At 42.9% G+C, this 15,977-nt stretch overlaps 28 non-coding genes across 28 annotated transcripts; all 28 read left to right on the top strand.

Moving 5' to 3' along the window:
• The first annotated feature begins 554 nt into the window (after window positions 1-554).
• Window positions 555-647, top strand: TRNAI-UAU. The gene is given in 2 exon segments: window positions 555-592; window positions 612-647. It is a non-coding gene; the product is annotated as a tRNA-Ile (tRNA).
• Window positions 648-1,066: 419 nt separating this feature from the next.
• Window positions 1,067-1,139, top strand: TRNAR-CCU. The gene has a single exon. It is a non-coding gene; the product is annotated as a tRNA-Arg (tRNA).
• Window positions 1,140-1,664: 525 nt separating this feature from the next.
• TRNAI-UAU lies at window positions 1,665-1,757 on the top strand. The gene is given in 2 exon segments: window positions 1,665-1,702; window positions 1,722-1,757. It is a non-coding gene; the product is annotated as a tRNA-Ile (tRNA).
• Window positions 1,758-2,176: 419 nt separating this feature from the next.
• TRNAR-CCU lies at window positions 2,177-2,249 on the top strand. Its single transcript has one exon. It is a non-coding gene; the product is annotated as a tRNA-Arg (tRNA).
• Window positions 2,250-2,774: 525 nt separating this feature from the next.
• TRNAI-UAU lies at window positions 2,775-2,867 on the top strand. The gene is given in 2 exon segments: window positions 2,775-2,812; window positions 2,832-2,867. It is a non-coding gene; the product is annotated as a tRNA-Ile (tRNA).
• A 419-nt stretch (window positions 2,868-3,286) lies between these two features.
• TRNAR-CCU lies at window positions 3,287-3,359 on the top strand. Its single transcript has one exon. It is a non-coding gene; the product is annotated as a tRNA-Arg (tRNA).
• A 525-nt stretch (window positions 3,360-3,884) lies between these two features.
• TRNAI-UAU lies at window positions 3,885-3,977 on the top strand. The gene is given in 2 exon segments: window positions 3,885-3,922; window positions 3,942-3,977. It is a non-coding gene; the product is annotated as a tRNA-Ile (tRNA).
• Window positions 3,978-4,396: 419 nt separating this feature from the next.
• TRNAR-CCU lies at window positions 4,397-4,469 on the top strand. The gene has a single exon. It is a non-coding gene; the product is annotated as a tRNA-Arg (tRNA).
• A 525-nt stretch (window positions 4,470-4,994) lies between these two features.
• Window positions 4,995-5,087, top strand: TRNAI-UAU. The gene is given in 2 exon segments: window positions 4,995-5,032; window positions 5,052-5,087. It is a non-coding gene; the product is annotated as a tRNA-Ile (tRNA).
• A 419-nt stretch (window positions 5,088-5,506) lies between these two features.
• TRNAR-CCU lies at window positions 5,507-5,579 on the top strand. The gene has a single exon. It is a non-coding gene; the product is annotated as a tRNA-Arg (tRNA).
• A 525-nt stretch (window positions 5,580-6,104) lies between these two features.
• On the top strand, window positions 6,105-6,197 carry TRNAI-UAU. Its single transcript is given in 2 exon segments — window positions 6,105-6,142; window positions 6,162-6,197. It is a non-coding gene; the product is annotated as a tRNA-Ile (tRNA).
• A 419-nt stretch (window positions 6,198-6,616) lies between these two features.
• On the top strand, window positions 6,617-6,689 carry TRNAR-CCU. Its single transcript has one exon. It is a non-coding gene; the product is annotated as a tRNA-Arg (tRNA).
• Window positions 6,690-7,214: 525 nt separating this feature from the next.
• On the top strand, window positions 7,215-7,307 carry TRNAI-UAU. Its single transcript is given in 2 exon segments — window positions 7,215-7,252; window positions 7,272-7,307. It is a non-coding gene; the product is annotated as a tRNA-Ile (tRNA).
• A 420-nt stretch (window positions 7,308-7,727) lies between these two features.
• Window positions 7,728-7,800, top strand: TRNAR-CCU. The gene has a single exon. It is a non-coding gene; the product is annotated as a tRNA-Arg (tRNA).
• A 525-nt stretch (window positions 7,801-8,325) lies between these two features.
• TRNAI-UAU lies at window positions 8,326-8,418 on the top strand. Its single transcript is given in 2 exon segments — window positions 8,326-8,363; window positions 8,383-8,418. It is a non-coding gene; the product is annotated as a tRNA-Ile (tRNA).
• A 419-nt stretch (window positions 8,419-8,837) lies between these two features.
• On the top strand, window positions 8,838-8,910 carry TRNAR-CCU. The gene has a single exon. It is a non-coding gene; the product is annotated as a tRNA-Arg (tRNA).
• A 525-nt stretch (window positions 8,911-9,435) lies between these two features.
• TRNAI-UAU lies at window positions 9,436-9,528 on the top strand. The gene is given in 2 exon segments: window positions 9,436-9,473; window positions 9,493-9,528. It is a non-coding gene; the product is annotated as a tRNA-Ile (tRNA).
• A 419-nt stretch (window positions 9,529-9,947) lies between these two features.
• TRNAR-CCU lies at window positions 9,948-10,020 on the top strand. Its single transcript has one exon. It is a non-coding gene; the product is annotated as a tRNA-Arg (tRNA).
• Window positions 10,021-10,545: 525 nt separating this feature from the next.
• On the top strand, window positions 10,546-10,638 carry TRNAI-UAU. Its single transcript is given in 2 exon segments — window positions 10,546-10,583; window positions 10,603-10,638. It is a non-coding gene; the product is annotated as a tRNA-Ile (tRNA).
• A 419-nt stretch (window positions 10,639-11,057) lies between these two features.
• TRNAR-CCU lies at window positions 11,058-11,130 on the top strand. Its single transcript has one exon. It is a non-coding gene; the product is annotated as a tRNA-Arg (tRNA).
• Window positions 11,131-11,655: 525 nt separating this feature from the next.
• Window positions 11,656-11,748, top strand: TRNAI-UAU. The gene is given in 2 exon segments: window positions 11,656-11,693; window positions 11,713-11,748. It is a non-coding gene; the product is annotated as a tRNA-Ile (tRNA).
• Window positions 11,749-12,167: 419 nt separating this feature from the next.
• On the top strand, window positions 12,168-12,240 carry TRNAR-CCU. The gene has a single exon. It is a non-coding gene; the product is annotated as a tRNA-Arg (tRNA).
• Window positions 12,241-12,765: 525 nt separating this feature from the next.
• Window positions 12,766-12,858, top strand: TRNAI-UAU. The gene is given in 2 exon segments: window positions 12,766-12,803; window positions 12,823-12,858. It is a non-coding gene; the product is annotated as a tRNA-Ile (tRNA).
• Window positions 12,859-13,278: 420 nt separating this feature from the next.
• On the top strand, window positions 13,279-13,351 carry TRNAR-CCU. Its single transcript has one exon. It is a non-coding gene; the product is annotated as a tRNA-Arg (tRNA).
• Window positions 13,352-13,876: 525 nt separating this feature from the next.
• On the top strand, window positions 13,877-13,969 carry TRNAI-UAU. Its single transcript is given in 2 exon segments — window positions 13,877-13,914; window positions 13,934-13,969. It is a non-coding gene; the product is annotated as a tRNA-Ile (tRNA).
• Window positions 13,970-14,389: 420 nt separating this feature from the next.
• TRNAR-CCU lies at window positions 14,390-14,462 on the top strand. Its single transcript has one exon. It is a non-coding gene; the product is annotated as a tRNA-Arg (tRNA).
• A 525-nt stretch (window positions 14,463-14,987) lies between these two features.
• TRNAI-UAU lies at window positions 14,988-15,080 on the top strand. Its single transcript is given in 2 exon segments — window positions 14,988-15,025; window positions 15,045-15,080. It is a non-coding gene; the product is annotated as a tRNA-Ile (tRNA).
• A 419-nt stretch (window positions 15,081-15,499) lies between these two features.
• On the top strand, window positions 15,500-15,572 carry TRNAR-CCU. Its single transcript has one exon. It is a non-coding gene; the product is annotated as a tRNA-Arg (tRNA).
• Window positions 15,573-15,977: the final 405 nt, after the last annotated feature.

The following is a 15,977-nucleotide window of genomic DNA, read 5'->3' as shown; positions in this document are numbered from 1 at the left end:
GATTGTGGGTTCGAGTCCCATCTGGGGTGCTTGAGATCTTGCTTGTCTCTTTCACTGGGCAACTTCTTTCTAGGCACTCCCTAAAGCAAGGCTTTAAAAGAAAACCTTTAGAAATTCCCTTTCCTGATGCATTAATTAATATGTGTTGCTCTTACTAATGGAACTCAAATTAGTTGAGCATCATGCTATCAGCTGAACACAATTTTCTGCCAAGAGGGCTACCAGTCCTCTTGTCCAAAACCAAATCTCCCGCAATGTTTCGGACAAACAATGGGTTCCACTCCACACAAAGGAAAAGCTGACACATTGCGATATCATGTTTTCTTTCCAAAAAGTTCTACATTTAATTTTTTTTAAACTGTCCTTGAGCCTCAGTCAAGTGGCTCTGGCGGTGTTTTTCTCTAGGAGTACTTTTAAGCTACCATTTCTTGCTATGAGAGAAAAACTATTTTCTTTTGTCTTTTGGGATAGGCAGAATTTTAGGTTTTGGATCACTTGGAGGCCTATTTTAAACCGAGGAGAGATGGATGATGGATCTTTCAGATGGTGGCTGCGCTCCAGTGGCGCAATCGGTCAGCGCGCGGTACTTATATGGCAGTATCTGTTGAGCAATGCCGAGGTTGTGAGTTCGAGCCTCACCTGGAGCATGCTTTTTCTTGCTTTTTGCCTTTCTTAATGGAAAATGGAATCTGGACCTACACCCTATGGCCTGAGAACTTTACCACAAGGCAGTAAGCGCCCAAAGAAACTCAAGGTTCTTTCCCCAGTCCTTGCTTGAATGAGCTGTCTTTCGGTTACACTCACCACATTCTTTAAATTGTGGACCAAAACTGAGAACGACAATGTGCGCCTTCTACTTGTTGAAAAGATGTGTGGAGAGCAACGACACTGCTTTTCCCTTTCAGAAAACTCATTCTTCTGACTTTGTAGCTCAAACCGCTTGCAATTCTCTAGCAAGTTTGCAAGGGAAAATAAAAACAAAGATTTTGCCACCCTTACCTTGTAAAGTAAGAGAACGGATGACTTCTAAAAGTAAAAAAAAACGCTTAGCTGTCACTTGAGGCAAGCCCCAGTGGCCTAATGGATAAGGCACTGGCCTCCTAAGCCAGGGATTGTGGGTTTGAGTCCCATCTGGGGTGCTTGAGATCTTGCTTGTCTCTTTCACTGGGCAACTTCTTTCTAGGCACTCCCTAAAGCAAGGCTTTAAAAGAAAACCTTTAGAAATTCCCTTTCCTGATGCATTAATTAATATGTGTTGCTCTTACTAATGGAACTCAAATTAGTTGAGCATCATGCTATCAGCTGAACACAATTTTCTGCCAAGAGGGCTACCAGTCCTCTTGTCCAAAACCAAATCTCCCGCAATGTTTCGGACAAACAATGGGTTCCACTCCACACAAAGGAAAAGCTCACACATTGCGATATCATGTTTTCTTTCCAAAAAGTTCTACATTTAATTTTTTTTAAACTGTCCTTGAGCCTCAGTCAAGTGGCTCTGGCAGTGTTTTTCTCTAGGAGTACTTTTAAGCTACCATTTCTTGCTATGAGAGAAAAACTATTTTCTTTTGTCTTTTGGGATAGGCAGAATTTTAGGTTTTGGATCACTTGGAGGCCTATTTTAAACCGAGGAGAGATGGATGATGGATCTTTCAGATGGTGGCTGCGCTCCAGTGGCGCAATCGGTCAGCGCGCGGTACTTATATGGCAGTATCTGTTGAGCAATGCCGAGGTTGTGAGTTCGAGCCTCACCTGGAGCATGCTTTTTCTTGCTTTTTGCCTTTCTTAATGGAAAATGGAATCTGGACCTACACCCTATGGCCTGAGAACTTTACCACAAGGCAGTAAGCGCCCAAAGAAACTCAAGGTTCTTTCCCCAGTCCTTGCTTGAATGAGCTGTCTTTCGGTTACACTCACCACATTCTTTAAATTGTGGACCAAAACTGAGAACGACAATGTGCGCCTTCTACTTGTTGAAAAGATGTGTGGAGAGCAACGACACTGCTTTTCCCTTTCAGAAAACTCATTCTTCTGACTTTGTAGCTCAAACCGCTTGCAATTCTCTAGCAAGTTTGCAAGGGAAAATAAAAACAAAGATTTTGCCACCCTTACCTTGTAAAGTAAGAGAACGGATGACTTCTAAAAGTAAAAAAAAACGCTTAGCTGTCACTTGAGGCAAGCCCCAGTGGCCTAATGGATAAGGCACTGGCCTCCTAAGCCAGGGATTGTGGGTTCGAGTCCCATCTGGGGTGCTTGAGATCTTGCTTGTCTCTTTCACTGGGCAACTTCTTTCTAGGCACTCCCTAAAGCAAGGCTTTAAAAGAAAACCTTTAGAAATTCCCTTTCCTGATGCATTAATTAATATGTGTTGCTCTTACTAATGGAACTCAAATTAGTTGAGCATCATGCTATCAGCTGAACACAATTTTCTGCCAAGAGGGCTACCAGTCCTCTTGTCCAAAACCAAATCTCCCGCAATGTTTCGGACAAACAATGGGTTCCACTCCACACAAAGGAAAAGCTCACACATTGCGATATCATGTTTTCTTTCCAAAAAGTTCTACATTTAATTTTTTTTAAACTGTCCTTGAGCCTCAGTCAAGTGGCTCTGGCGGTGTTTTTCTCTAGGAGTACTTTTAAGCTACCATTTCTTGCTATGAGAGAAAAACTATTTTCTTTTGTCTTTTGGGATAGGCAGAATTTTAGGTTTTGGATCACTTGGAGGCCTATTTTAAACCGAGGAGAGATGGATGATGGATCTTTCAGATGGTGGCTGCGCTCCAGTGGCGCAATCGGTCAGCGCGCGGTACTTATATGGCAGTATCTGTTGAGCAATGCCGAGGTTGTGAGTTCGAGCCTCACCTGGAGCATGCTTTTTCTTGCTTTTTGCCTTTCTTAATGGAAAATGGAATCTGGACCTACACCCTATGGCCTGAGAACTTTACCACAAGGCAGTAAGCGCCCAAAGAAACTCAAGGTTCTTTCCCCAGTCCTTGCTTGAATGAGCTGTCTTTCGGTTACACTCACCACATTCTTTAAATTGTGGACCAAAACTGAGAACGACAATGTGCGCCTTCTACTTGTTGAAAAGATGTGTGGAGAGCAACGACACTGCTTTTCCCTTTCAGAAAACTCATTCTTCTGACTTTGTAGCTCAAACCGCTTGCAATTCTCTAGCAAGTTTGCAAGGGAAAATAAAAACAAAGATTTTGCCACCCTTACCTTGTAAAGTAAGAGAACGGATGACTTCTAAAAGTAAAAAAAAACGCTTAGCTGTCACTTGAGGCAAGCCCCAGTGGCCTAATGGATAAGGCACTGGCCTCCTAAGCCAGGGATTGTGGGTTCGAGTCCCATCTGGGGTGCTTGAGATCTTGCTTGTCTCTTTCACTGGGCAACTTCTTTCTAGGCACTCCCTAAAGCAAGGCTTTAAAAGAAAACCTTTAGAAATTCCCTTTCCTGATGCATTAATTAATATGTGTTGCTCTTACTAATGGAACTCAAATTAGTTGAGCATCATGCTATCAGCTGAACACAATTTTCTGCCAAGAGGGCTACCAGTCCTCTTGTCCAAAACCAAATCTCCCGCAATGTTTCGGACAAACAATGGGTTCCACTCCACACAAAGGAAAAGCTCACACATTGCGATATCATGTTTTCTTTCCAAAAAGTTCTACATTTAATTTTTTTTAAACTGTCCTTGAGCCTCAGTCAAGTGGCTCTGGCGGTGTTTTTCTCTAGGAGTACTTTTAAGCTACCATTTCTTGCTATGAGAGAAAAACTATTTTCTTTTGTCTTTTGGGATAGGCAGAATTTTAGGTTTTGGATCACTTGGAGGCCTATTTTAAACCGAGGAGAGATGGATGATGGATCTTTCAGATGGTGGCTGCGCTCCAGTGGCGCAATCGGTCAGCGCGCGGTACTTATATGGCAGTATCTGTTGAGCAATGCCGAGGTTGTGAGTTCGAGCCTCACCTGGAGCATGCTTTTTCTTGCTTTTTGCCTTTCTTAATGGAAAATGGAATCTGGACCTACACCCTATGGCCTGAGAACTTTACCACAAGGCAGTAAGCGCCCAAAGAAACTCAAGGTTCTTTCCCCAGTCCTTGCTTGAATGAGCTGTCTTTCGGTTACACTCACCACATTCTTTAAATTGTGGACCAAAACTGAGAACGACAATGTGCGCCTTCTACTTGTTGAAAAGATGTGTGGAGAGCAACGACACTGCTTTTCCCTTTCAGAAAACTCATTCTTCTGACTTTGTAGCTCAAACCGCTTGCAATTCTCTAGCAAGTTTGCAAGGAAAAAAAAAAAAAAGATTTTGCCACCCTTACCTTGTAAAGTAAGAGAACGGATGACTTCTAAAAGTAAAAAAAAAACGCTTAGCTGTCACTTGAGGCAAGCCCCAGTGGCCTAATGGATAAGGCACTGGCCTCCTAAGCCAGGGATTGTGGGTTTGAGTCCCATCTGGGGTGCTTGAGATCTTGCTTGTCTCTTTCACTGGGCAACTTCTTTCTAGGCACTCCCTAAAGCAAGGCTTTAAAAGAAAACCTTTAGAAATTCCCTTTCCTGATGCATTAATTAATATGTGTTGCTCTTACTAATGGAACTCAAATTAGTTGAGCATCATGCTATCAGCTGAACACAATTTTCTGCCAAGAGGGCTACCAGTCCTCTTGTCCAAAACCAAATCTCCCGCAATGTTTCGGACAAACAATGGGTTCCACTCCACACAAAGGAAAAGCTCACACATTGCGATATCATGTTTTCTTTCCAAAAAGTTCTACATTTAATTTTTTTTAAACTGTCCTTGAGCCTCAGTCAAGTGGCTCTGGCGGTGTTTTTCTCTAGGAGTACTTTTAAGCTACCATTTCTTGCTATGAGAGAAAAACTATTTTCTTTTGTCTTTTGGGATAGGCAGAATTTTAGGTTTTGGATCACTTGGAGGCCTATTTTAAACCGAGGAGAGATGGATGATGGATCTTTCAGATGGTGGCTGCGCTCCAGTGGCGCAATCGGTCAGCGCGCGGTACTTATATGGCAGTATCTGTTGAGCAATGCCGAGGTTGTGAGTTCGAGCCTCACCTGGAGCATGCTTTTTCTTGCTTTTTGCCTTTCTTAATGGAAAATGGAATCTGGACCTACACCCTATGGCCTGAGAACTTTACCACAAGGCAGTAAGCGCCCAAAGAAACTCAAGGTTCTTTCCCCAGTCCTTGCTTGAATGAGCTGTCTTTCGGTTACACTCACCACATTCTTTAAATTGTGGACCAAAACTGAGAACGACAATGTGCGCCTTCTACTTGTTGAAAAGATGTGTGGAGAGCAACGACACTGCTTTTCCCTTTCAGAAAACTCATTCTTCTGACTTTGTAGCTCAAACCGCTTGCAATTCTCTAGCAAGTTTGCAAGGGAAAATAAAAACAAAGATTTTGCCACCCTTACCTTGTAAAGTAAGAGAACGGATGACTTCTAAAAGTAAAAAAAAACGCTTAGCTGTCACTTGAGGCAAGCCCCAGTGGCCTAATGGATAAGGCACTGGCCTCCTAAGCCAGGGATTGTGGGTTCGAGTCCCATCTGGGGTGCTTGAGATCTTGCTTGTCTCTTTCACTGGGCAACTTCTTTCTAGGCACTCCCTAAAGCAAGGCTTTAAAAGAAAACCTTTAGAAATTCCCTTTCCTGATGCATTAATTAATATGTGTTGCTCTTACTAATGGAACTCAAATTAGTTGAGCATCATGCTATCAGCTGAACACAATTTTCTGCCAAGAGGGCTACCAGTCCTCTTGTCCAAAACCAAATCTCCCGCAATGTTTCGGACAAACAATGGGTTCCACTCCACACAAAGGAAAAGCTCACACATTGCGATATCATGTTTTCTTTCCAAAAAGTTCTACATTTAATTTTTTTTAAACTGTCCTTGAGCCTCAGTCAAGTGGCTCTGGCGGTGTTTTTCTCTAGGAGTACTTTTAAGCTACCATTTCTTGCTATGAGAGAAAAACTATTTTCTTTTGTCTTTTGGGATAGGCAGAATTTTAGGTTTTGGATCACTTGGAGGCCTATTTTAAACCGAGGAGAGATGGATGATGGATCTTTCAGATGGTGGCTGCGCTCCAGTGGCGCAATCGGTCAGCGCGCGGTACTTATATGGCAGTATCTGTTGAGCAATGCCGAGGTTGTGAGTTCGAGCCTCACCTGGAGCATGCTTTTTCTTGCTTTTTGCCTTTCTTAATGGAAAATGGAATCTGGACCTACACCCTATGGCCTGAGAACTTTACCACAAGGCAGTAAGCGCCCAAAGAAACTCAAGGTTCTTTCCCCAGTCCTTGCTTGAATGAGCTGTCTTTCGGTTACACTCACCACATTCTTTAAATTGTGGACCAAAACTGAGAACGACAATGTGCGCCTTCTACTTGTTGAAAAGATGTGTGGAGAGCAACGACACTGCTTTTCCCTTTCAGAAAACTCATTCTTCTGACTTTGTAGCTCAAACCGCTTGCAATTCTCTAGCAAGTTTGCAAGGGAAAATAAAAACAAAGATTTTGCCACCCTTACCTTGTAAAGTAAGAGAACGGATGACTTCTAAAAGTAAAAAAAAACGCTTAGCTGTCACTTGAGGCAAGCCCCAGTGGCCTAATGGATAAGGCACTGGCCTCCTAAGCCAGGGATTGTGGGTTCGAGTCCCATCTGGGGTGCTTGAGATCTTGCTTGTCTCTTTCACTGGGCAACTTCTTTCTAGGCACTCCCTAAAGCAAGGCTTTAAAAGAAAACCTTTAGAAATTCCCTTTCCTGATGCATTAATTAATATGTGTTGCTCTTACTAATGGAACTCAAATTAGTTGAGCATCATGCTATCAGCTGAACACAATTTTCTGCCAAGAGGGCTACCAGTCCTCTTGTCCAAAACCAAATCTCCCGCAATGTTTCGGACAAACAATGGGTTCCACTCCACACAAAGGAAAAGCTCACACATTGCGATATCATGTTTTCTTTCCAAAAAGTTCTACATTTAATTTTTTTTAAACTGTCCTTGAGCCTCAGTCAAGTGGCTCTGGCGGTGTTTTTCTCTAGGAGTACTTTTAAGCTACCATTTCTTGCTATGAGAGAAAAACTATTTTCTTTTGTCTTTTGGGATAGGCAGAATTTTAGGTTTTGGATCACTTGGAGGCCTATTTTAAACCGAGGAGAGATGGATGATGGATCTTTCAGATGGTGGCTGCGCTCCAGTGGCGCAATCGGTCAGCGCGCGGTACTTATATGGCAGTATCTGTTGAGCAATGCCGAGGTTGTGAGTTCGAGCCTCACCTGGAGCATGCTTTTTCTTGCTTTTTGCCTTTCTTAATGGAAAATGGAATCTGGACCTACACCCTATGGCCTGAGAACTTTACCACAAGGCAGTAAGCGCCCAAAGAAACTCAAGGTTCTTTCCCCAGTCCTTGCTTGAATGAGCTGTCTTTCGGTTACACTCACCACATTCTTTAAATTGTGGACCAAAACTGAGAACGACAATGTGCGCCTTCTACTTGTTGAAAAGATGTGTGGAGAGCAACGACACTGCTTTTCCCTTTCAGAAAACTCATTCTTCTGACTTTGTAGCTCAAACCGCTTGCAATTCTCTAGCAAGTTTGCAAGGGAAAATAAAAACAAAGATTTTGCCACCCTTACCTTGTAAAGTAAGAGAACGGATGACTTCTAAAAGTAAAAAAAAAACGCTTAGCTGTCACTTGAGGCAAGCCCCAGTGGCCTAATGGATAAGGCACTGGCCTCCTAAGCCAGGGATTGTGGGTTCGAGTCCCATCTGGGGTGCTTGAGATCTTGCTTGTCTCTTTCACTGGGCAACTTCTTTCTAGGCACTCCCTAAAGCAAGGCTTTAAAAGAAAACCTTTAGAAATTCCCTTTCCTGATGCATTAATTAATATGTGTTGCTCTTACTAATGGAACTCAAATTAGTTGAGCATCATGCTATCAGCTGAACACAATTTTCTGCCAAGAGGGCTACCAGTCCTCTTGTCCAAAACCAAATCTCCCGCAATGTTTCGGACAAACAATGGGTTCCACTCCACACAAAGGAAAAGCTCACACATTGCGATATCATGTTTTCTTTCCAAAAAGTTCTACATTTAATTTTTTTTAAACTGTCCTTGAGCCTCAGTCAAGTGGCTCTGGCGGTGTTTTTCTCTAGGAGTACTTTTAAGCTACCATTTCTTGCTATGAGAGAAAAACTATTTTCTTTTGTCTTTTGGGATAGGCAGAATTTTAGGTTTTGGATCACTTGGAGGCCTATTTTAAACCGAGGAGAGATGGATGATGGATCTTTCAGATGGTGGCTGCGCTCCAGTGGCGCAATCGGTCAGCGCGCGGTACTTATATGGCAGTATCTGTTGAGCAATGCCGAGGTTGTGAGTTCGAGCCTCACCTGGAGCATGCTTTTTCTTGCTTTTTGCCTTTCTTAATGGAAAATGGAATCTGGACCTACACCCTATGGCCTGAGAACTTTACCACAAGGCAGTAAGCGCCCAAAGAAACTCAAGGTTCTTTCCCCAGTCCTTGCTTGAATGAGCTGTCTTTCGGTTACACTCACCACATTCTTTAAATTGTGGACCAAAACTGAGAACGACAATGTGCGCCTTCTACTTGTTGAAAAGATGTGTGGAGAGCAACGACACTGCTTTTCCCTTTCAGAAAACTCATTCTTCTGACTTTGTAGCTCAAACCGCTTGCAATTCTCTAGCAAGTTTGCAAGGGAAAATAAAAACAAAGATTTTGCCACCCTTACCTTGTAAAGTAAGAGAACGGATGACTTCTAAAAGTAAAAAAAAACGCTTAGCTGTCACTTGAGGCAAGCCCCAGTGGCCTAATGGATAAGGCACTGGCCTCCTAAGCCAGGGATTGTGGGTTCGAGTCCCATCTGGGGTGCTTGAGATCTTGCTTGTCTCTTTCACTGGGCAACTTCTTTCTAGGCACTCCCTAAAGCAAGGCTTTAAAAGAAAACCTTTAGAAATTCCCTTTCCTGATGCATTAATTAATATGTGTTGCTCTTACTAATGGAACTCAAATTAGTTGAGCATCATGCTATCAGCTGAACACAATTTTCTGCCAAGAGGGCTACCAGTCCTCTTGTCCAAAACCAAATCTCCCGCAATGTTTCGGACAAACAATGGGTTCCACTCCACACAAAGGAAAAGCTCACACATTGCGATATCATGTTTTCTTTCCAAAAAGTTCTACATTTAATTTTTTTTAAACTGTCCTTGAGCCTCAGTCAAGTGGCTCTGGCGGTGTTTTTCTCTAGGAGTACTTTTAAGCTACCATTTCTTGCTATGAGAGAAAAACTATTTTCTTTTGTCTTTTGGGATAGGCAGAATTTTAGGTTTTGGATCACTTGGAGGCCTATTTTAAACCGAGGAGAGATGGATGATGGATCTTTCAGATGGTGGCTGCGCTCCAGTGGCGCAATCGGTCAGCGCGCGGTACTTATATGGCAGTATCTGTTGAGCAATGCCGAGGTTGTGAGTTCGAGCCTCACCTGGAGCATGCTTTTTCTTGCTTTTTGCCTTTCTTAATGGAAAATGGAATCTGGACCTACACCCTATGGCCTGAGAACTTTACCACAAGGCAGTAAGCGCCCAAAGAAACTCAAGGTTCTTTCCCCAGTCCTTGCTTGAATGAGCTGTCTTTCGGTTACACTCACCACATTCTTTAAATTGTGGACCAAAACTGAGAACGACAATGTGCGCCTTCTACTTGTTGAAAAGATGTGTGGAGAGCAACGACACTGCTTTTCCCTTTCAGAAAACTCATTCTTCTGACTTTGTAGCTCAAACCGCTTGCAATTCTCTAGCAAGTTTGCAAGGGAAAATAAAAACAAAGATTTTGCCACCCTTACCTTGTAAAGTAAGAGAACGGATGACTTCTAAAAGTAAAAAAAAACGCTTAGCTGTCACTTGAGGCAAGCCCCAGTGGCCTAATGGATAAGGCACTGGCCTCCTAAGCCAGGGATTGTGGGTTCGAGTCCCATCTGGGGTGCTTGAGATCTTGCTTGTCTCTTTCACTGGGCAACTTCTTTCTAGGCACTCCCTAAAGCAAGGCTTTAAAAGAAAACCTTTAGAAATTCCCTTTCCTGATGCATTAATTAATATGTGTTGCTCTTACTAATGGAACTCAAATTAGTTGAGCATCATGCTATCAGCTGAACACAATTTTCTGCCAAGAGGGCTACCAGTCCTCTTGTCCAAAACCAAATCTCCCGCAATGTTTCGGACAAACAATGGGTTCCACTCCACACAAAGGAAAAGCTCACACATTGCGATATCATGTTTTCTTTCCAAAAAGTTCTACATTTAATTTTTTTTAAACTGTCCTTGAGCCTCAGTCAAGTGGCTCTGGCGGTGTTTTTCTCTAGGAGTACTTTTAAGCTACCATTTCTTGCTATGAGAGAAAAACTATTTTCTTTTGTCTTTTGGGATAGGCAGAATTTTAGGTTTTGGATCACTTGGAGGCCTATTTTAAACCGAGGAGAGATGGATGATGGATCTTTCAGATGGTGGCTGCGCTCCAGTGGCGCAATCGGTCAGCGCGCGGTACTTATATGGCAGTATCTGTTGAGCAATGCCGAGGTTGTGAGTTCGAGCCTCACCTGGAGCATGCTTTTTCTTGCTTTTTGCCTTTCTTAATGGAAAATGGAATCTGGACCTACACCCTATGGCCTGAGAACTTTACCACAAGGCAGTAAGCGCCCAAAGAAACTCAAGGTTCTTTCCCCAGTCCTTGCTTGAATGAGCTGTCTTTCGGTTACACTCACCACATTCTTTAAATTGTGGACCAAAACTGAGAACGACAATGTGCGCCTTCTACTTGTTGAAAAGATGTGTGGAGAGCAACGACACTGCTTTTCCCTTTCAGAAAACTCATTCTTCTGACTTTGTAGCTCAAACCGCTTGCAATTCTCTAGCAAGTTTGCAAGGGAAAATAAAAACAAAGATTTTGCCACCCTTACCTTGTAAAGTAAGAGAACGGATGACTTCTAAAAGTAAAAAAAAACGCTTAGCTGTCACTTGAGGCAAGCCCCAGTGGCCTAATGGATAAGGCACTGGCCTCCTAAGCCAGGGATTGTGGGTTCGAGTCCCATCTGGGGTGCTTGAGATCTTGCTTGTCTCTTTCACTGGGCAACTTCTTTCTAGGCACTCCCTAAAGCAAGGCTTTAAAAGAAAACCTTTAGAAATTCCCTTTCCTGATGCATTAATTAATATGTGTTGCTCTTACTAATGGAACTCAAATTAGTTGAGCATCATGCTATCAGCTGAACACAATTTTCTGCCAAGAGGGCTACCAGTCCTCTTGTCCAAAACCAAATCTCCCGCAATGTTTCGGACAAACAATGGGTTCCACTCCACACAAAGGAAAAGCTCACACATTGCGATATCATGTTTTCTTTCCAAAAAGTTCTACATTTAATTTTTTTTAAACTGTCCTTGAGCCTCAGTCAAGTGGCTCTGGCGGTGTTTTTCTCTAGGAGTACTTTTAAGCTACCATTTCTTGCTATGAGAGAAAAACTATTTTCTTTTGTCTTTTGGGATAGGCAGAATTTTAGGTTTTGGATCACTTGGAGGCCTATTTTAAACCGAGGAGAGATGGATGATGGATCTTTCAGATGGTGGCTGCGCTCCAGTGGCGCAATCGGTCAGCGCGCGGTACTTATATGGCAGTATCTGTTGAGCAATGCCGAGGTTGTGAGTTCGAGCCTCACCTGGAGCATGCTTTTTCTTGCTTTTTGCCTTTCTTAATGGAAAATGGAATCTGGACCTACACCCTATGGCCTGAGAACTTTACCACAAGGCAGTAAGCGCCCAAAGAAACTCAAGGTTCTTTCCCCAGTCCTTGCTTGAATGAGCTGTCTTTCGGTTACACTCACCACATTCTTTAAATTGTGGACCAAAACTGAGAACGACAATGTGCGCCTTCTACTTGTTGAAAAGATGTGTGGAGAGCAACGACACTGCTTTTCCCTTTCAGAAAACTCATTCTTCTGACTTTGTAGCTCAAACCGCTTGCAATTCTCTAGCAAGTTTGCAAGGGAAAATAAAAACAAAGATTTTGCCACCCTTACCTTGTAAAGTAAGAGAACGGATGACTTCTAAAAGTAAAAAAAAACGCTTAGCTGTCACTTGAGGCAAGCCCCAGTGGCCTAATGGATAAGGCACTGGCCTCCTAAGCCAGGGATTGTGGGTTCGAGTCCCATCTGGGGTGCTTGAGATCTTGCTTGTCTCTTTCACTGGGCAACTTCTTTCTAGGCACTCCCTAAAGCAAGGCTTTAAAAGAAAACCTTTAGAAATTCCCTTTCCTGATGCATTAATTAATATGTGTTGCTCTTACTAATGGAACTCAAATTAGTTGAGCATCATGCTATCAGCTGAACACAATTTTCTGCCAAGAGGGCTACCAGTCCTCTTGTCCAAAACCAAATCTCCCGCAATGTTTCGGACAAACAATGGGTTCCACTCCACACAAAGGAAAAGCTCACACATTGCGATATCATGTTTTCTTTCCAAAAAGTTCTACATTTAATTTTTTTTAAACTGTCCTTGAGCCTCAGTCAAGTGGCTCTGGCGGTGTTTTTCTCTAGGAGTACTTTTAAGCTACCATTTCTTGCTATGAGAGAAAAACTATTTTCTTTTGTCTTTTGGGATAGGCAGAATTTTAGGTTTTGGATCACTTGGAGGCCTATTTTAAACCGAGGAGAGATGGATGATGGATCTTTCAGATGGTGGCTGCGCTCCAGTGGCGCAATCGGTCAGCGCGCGGTACTTATATGGCAGTATCTGTTGAGCAATGCCGAGGTTGTGAGTTCGAGCCTCACCTGGAGCATGCTTTTTCTTGCTTTTTGCCTTTCTTAATGGAAAATGGAATCTGGACCTACACCCTATGGCCTGAGAACTTTACCACAAGGCAGTAAGCGCCCAAAGAAACTCAAGGTTCTTTCCCCAGTCCTTGCTTGAATGAGCTGTCTTTCGGTTACACTCACCACATTCTTTAAATTGTGGACCAAAACTGAGAACGACAATGTGCGCCTTCTACTTGTTGAAAAGATGTGTGGAGAGCAACGACACTGCTTTTCCCTTTCAGAAAACTCATTCTTCTGACTTTGTAGCTCAAACCGCTTGCAATTCTCTAGCAAGTTTGCAAGGAAAAAAAAAAAAAAAGATTTTGCCACCCTTACCTTGTAAAGTAAGAGAACGGATGACTTCTAAAAGTAAAAAAAAAACGCTTAGCTGTCACTTGAGGCAAGCCCCAGTGGCCTAATGGATAAGGCACTGGCCTCCTAAGCCAGGGATTGTGGGTTCGAGTCCCATCTGGGGTGCTTGAGATCTTGCTTGTCTCTTTCACTGGGCAACTTCTTTCTAGGCACTCCCTAAAGCAAGGCTTTAAAAGAAAACCTTTAGAAATTCCCTTTCCTGATGCATTAATTAATATGTGTTGCTCTTACTAATGGAACTCAAATTAGTTGAGCATCATGCTATCAGCTGAACACAATTTTCTGCCAAGAGGGCTACCAGTCCTCTTGTCCAAAACCAAATCTCCCGCAATGTTTCGGACAAACAATGGGTTCCACTCCACACAAAGGAAAAGCTCACACATTGCGATATCATGTTTTCTTTCCAAAAAGTTCTACATTTAATTTTTTTTAAACTGTCCTTGAGCCTCAGTCAAGTGGCTCTGGCGGTGTTTTTCTCTAGGAGTACTTTTAAGCTACCATTTCTTGCTATGAGAGAAAAACTATTTTCTTTTGTCTTTTGGGATAGGCAGAATTTTAGGTTTTGGATCACTTGGAGGCCTATTTTAAACCGAGGAGAGATGGATGATGGATCTTTCAGATGGTGGCTGCGCTCCAGTGGCGCAATCGGTCAGCGCGCGGTACTTATATGGCAGTATCTGTTGAGCAATGCCGAGGTTGTGAGTTCGAGCCTCACCTGGAGCATGCTTTTTCTTGCTTTTTGCCTTTCTTAATGGAAAATGGAATCTGGACCTACACCCTATGGCCTGAGAACTTTACCACAAGGCAGTAAGCGCCCAAAGAAACTCAAGGTTCTTTCCCCAGTCCTTGCTTGAATGAGCTGTCTTTCGGTTACACTCACCACATTCTTTAAATTGTGGACCAAAACTGAGAACGACAATGTGCGCCTTCTACTTGTTGAAAAGATGTGTGGAGAGCAACGACACTGCTTTTCCCTTTCAGAAAACTCATTCTTCTGACTTTGTAGCTCAAACCGCTTGCAATTCTCTAGCAAGTTTGCAAGGGAAAATAAAAACAAAGATTTTGCCACCCTTACCTTGTAAAGTAAGAGAACGGATGACTTCTAAAAGTAAAAAAAAAACGCTTAGCTGTCACTTGAGGCAAGCCCCAGTGGCCTAATGGATAAGGCACTGGCCTCCTAAGCCAGGGATTGTGGGTTCGAGTCCCATCTGGGGTGCTTGAGATCTTGCTTGTCTCTTTCACTGGGCAACTTCTTTCTAGGCACTCCCTAAAGCAAGGCTTTAAAAGAAAACCTTTAGAAATTCCCTTTCCTGATGCATTAATTAATATGTGTTGCTCTTACTAATGGAACTCAAATTAGTTGAGCATCATGCTATCAGCTGAACACAATTTTCTGCCAAGAGGGCTACCAGTCCTCTTGTCCAAAACCAAATCTCCCGCAATGTTTCGGACAAACAATGGGTTCCACTCCACACAAAGGAAAAGCTCACACATTGCGATATCATGTTTTCTTTCCAAAAAGTTCTACATTTAATTTTTTTTAAACTGTCCTTGAGCCTCAGTCAAGTGGCTCTGGCGGTGTTTTTCTCTAGGAGTACTTTTAAGCTACCATTTCTTGCTATGAGAGAAAAACTATTTTCTTTTGTCTTTTGGGATAGGCAGAATTTTAGGTTTTGGATCACTTGGAGGCCTATTTTAAACCGAGGAGAGATGGATGATGGATCTTTCAGATGGTGGCTGCGCTCCAGTGGCGCAATCGGTCAGCGCGCGGTACTTATATGGCAGTATCTGTTGAGCAATGCCGAGGTTGTGAGTTCGAGCCTCACCTGGAGCATGCTTTTTCTTGCTTTTTGCCTTTCTTAATGGAAAATGGAATCTGGACCTACACCCTATGGCCTGAGAACTTTACCACAAGGCAGTAAGCGCCCAAAGAAACTCAAGGTTCTTTCCCCAGTCCTTGCTTGAATGAGCTGTCTTTCGGTTACACTCACCACATTCTTTAAATTGTGGACCAAAACTGAGAACGACAATGTGCGCCTTCTACTTGTTGAAAAGATGTGTGGAGAGCAACGACACTGCTTTTCCCTTTCAGAAAACTCATTCTTCTGACTTTGTAGCTCAAACCGCTTGCAATTCTCTAGCAAGTTTGCAAGGGAAAATAAAAACAAAGATTTTGCCACCCTTACCTTGTAAAGTAAGAGAACGGATGACTTCTAAAAGTAAAAAAAAACGCTTAGCTGTCACTTGAGGCAAGCCCCAGTGGCCTAATGGATAAGGCACTGGCCTCCTAAGCCAGGGATTGTGGGTTCGAGTCCCATCTGGGGTGCTTGAGATCTTGCTTGTCTCTTTCACTGGGCAACTTCTTTCTAGGCACTCCCTAAAGCAAGGCTTTAAAAGAAAACCTTTAGAAATTCCCTTTCCTGATGCATTAATTAATATGTGTTGCTCTTACTAATGGAACTCAAATTAGTTGAGCATCATGCTATCAGCTGAACACAATTTTCTGCCAAGAGGGCTACCAGTCCTCTTGTCCAAAACCAAATCTCCCGCAATGTTTCGGACAAACAATGGGTTCCACTCCACACAAAGGAAAAGCTCACACATTGCGATATCATGTTTTCTTTCCAAAAAGTTCTACATTTAATTTTTTTTAAACTGTCCTTGAGCCTCAGTCAAGTGGCTCTGGCGGTGTTTTTCTCTAGGAGTACTTTTAAGCTACCATTTCTTGCTA

The sequence above is a fragment of the Rana temporaria genome, chromosome 3 (genome assembly GCF_905171775.1).
Source record: "Rana temporaria chromosome 3, aRanTem1.1, whole genome shotgun sequence".
NCBI classification, from domain to species: domain Eukaryota; kingdom Metazoa; phylum Chordata; class Amphibia; order Anura; family Ranidae; genus Rana; species Rana temporaria.
Note: the sequence above shows the minus strand (reverse complement) of the source record. Positions and strands in the feature narration are given on the sequence as shown.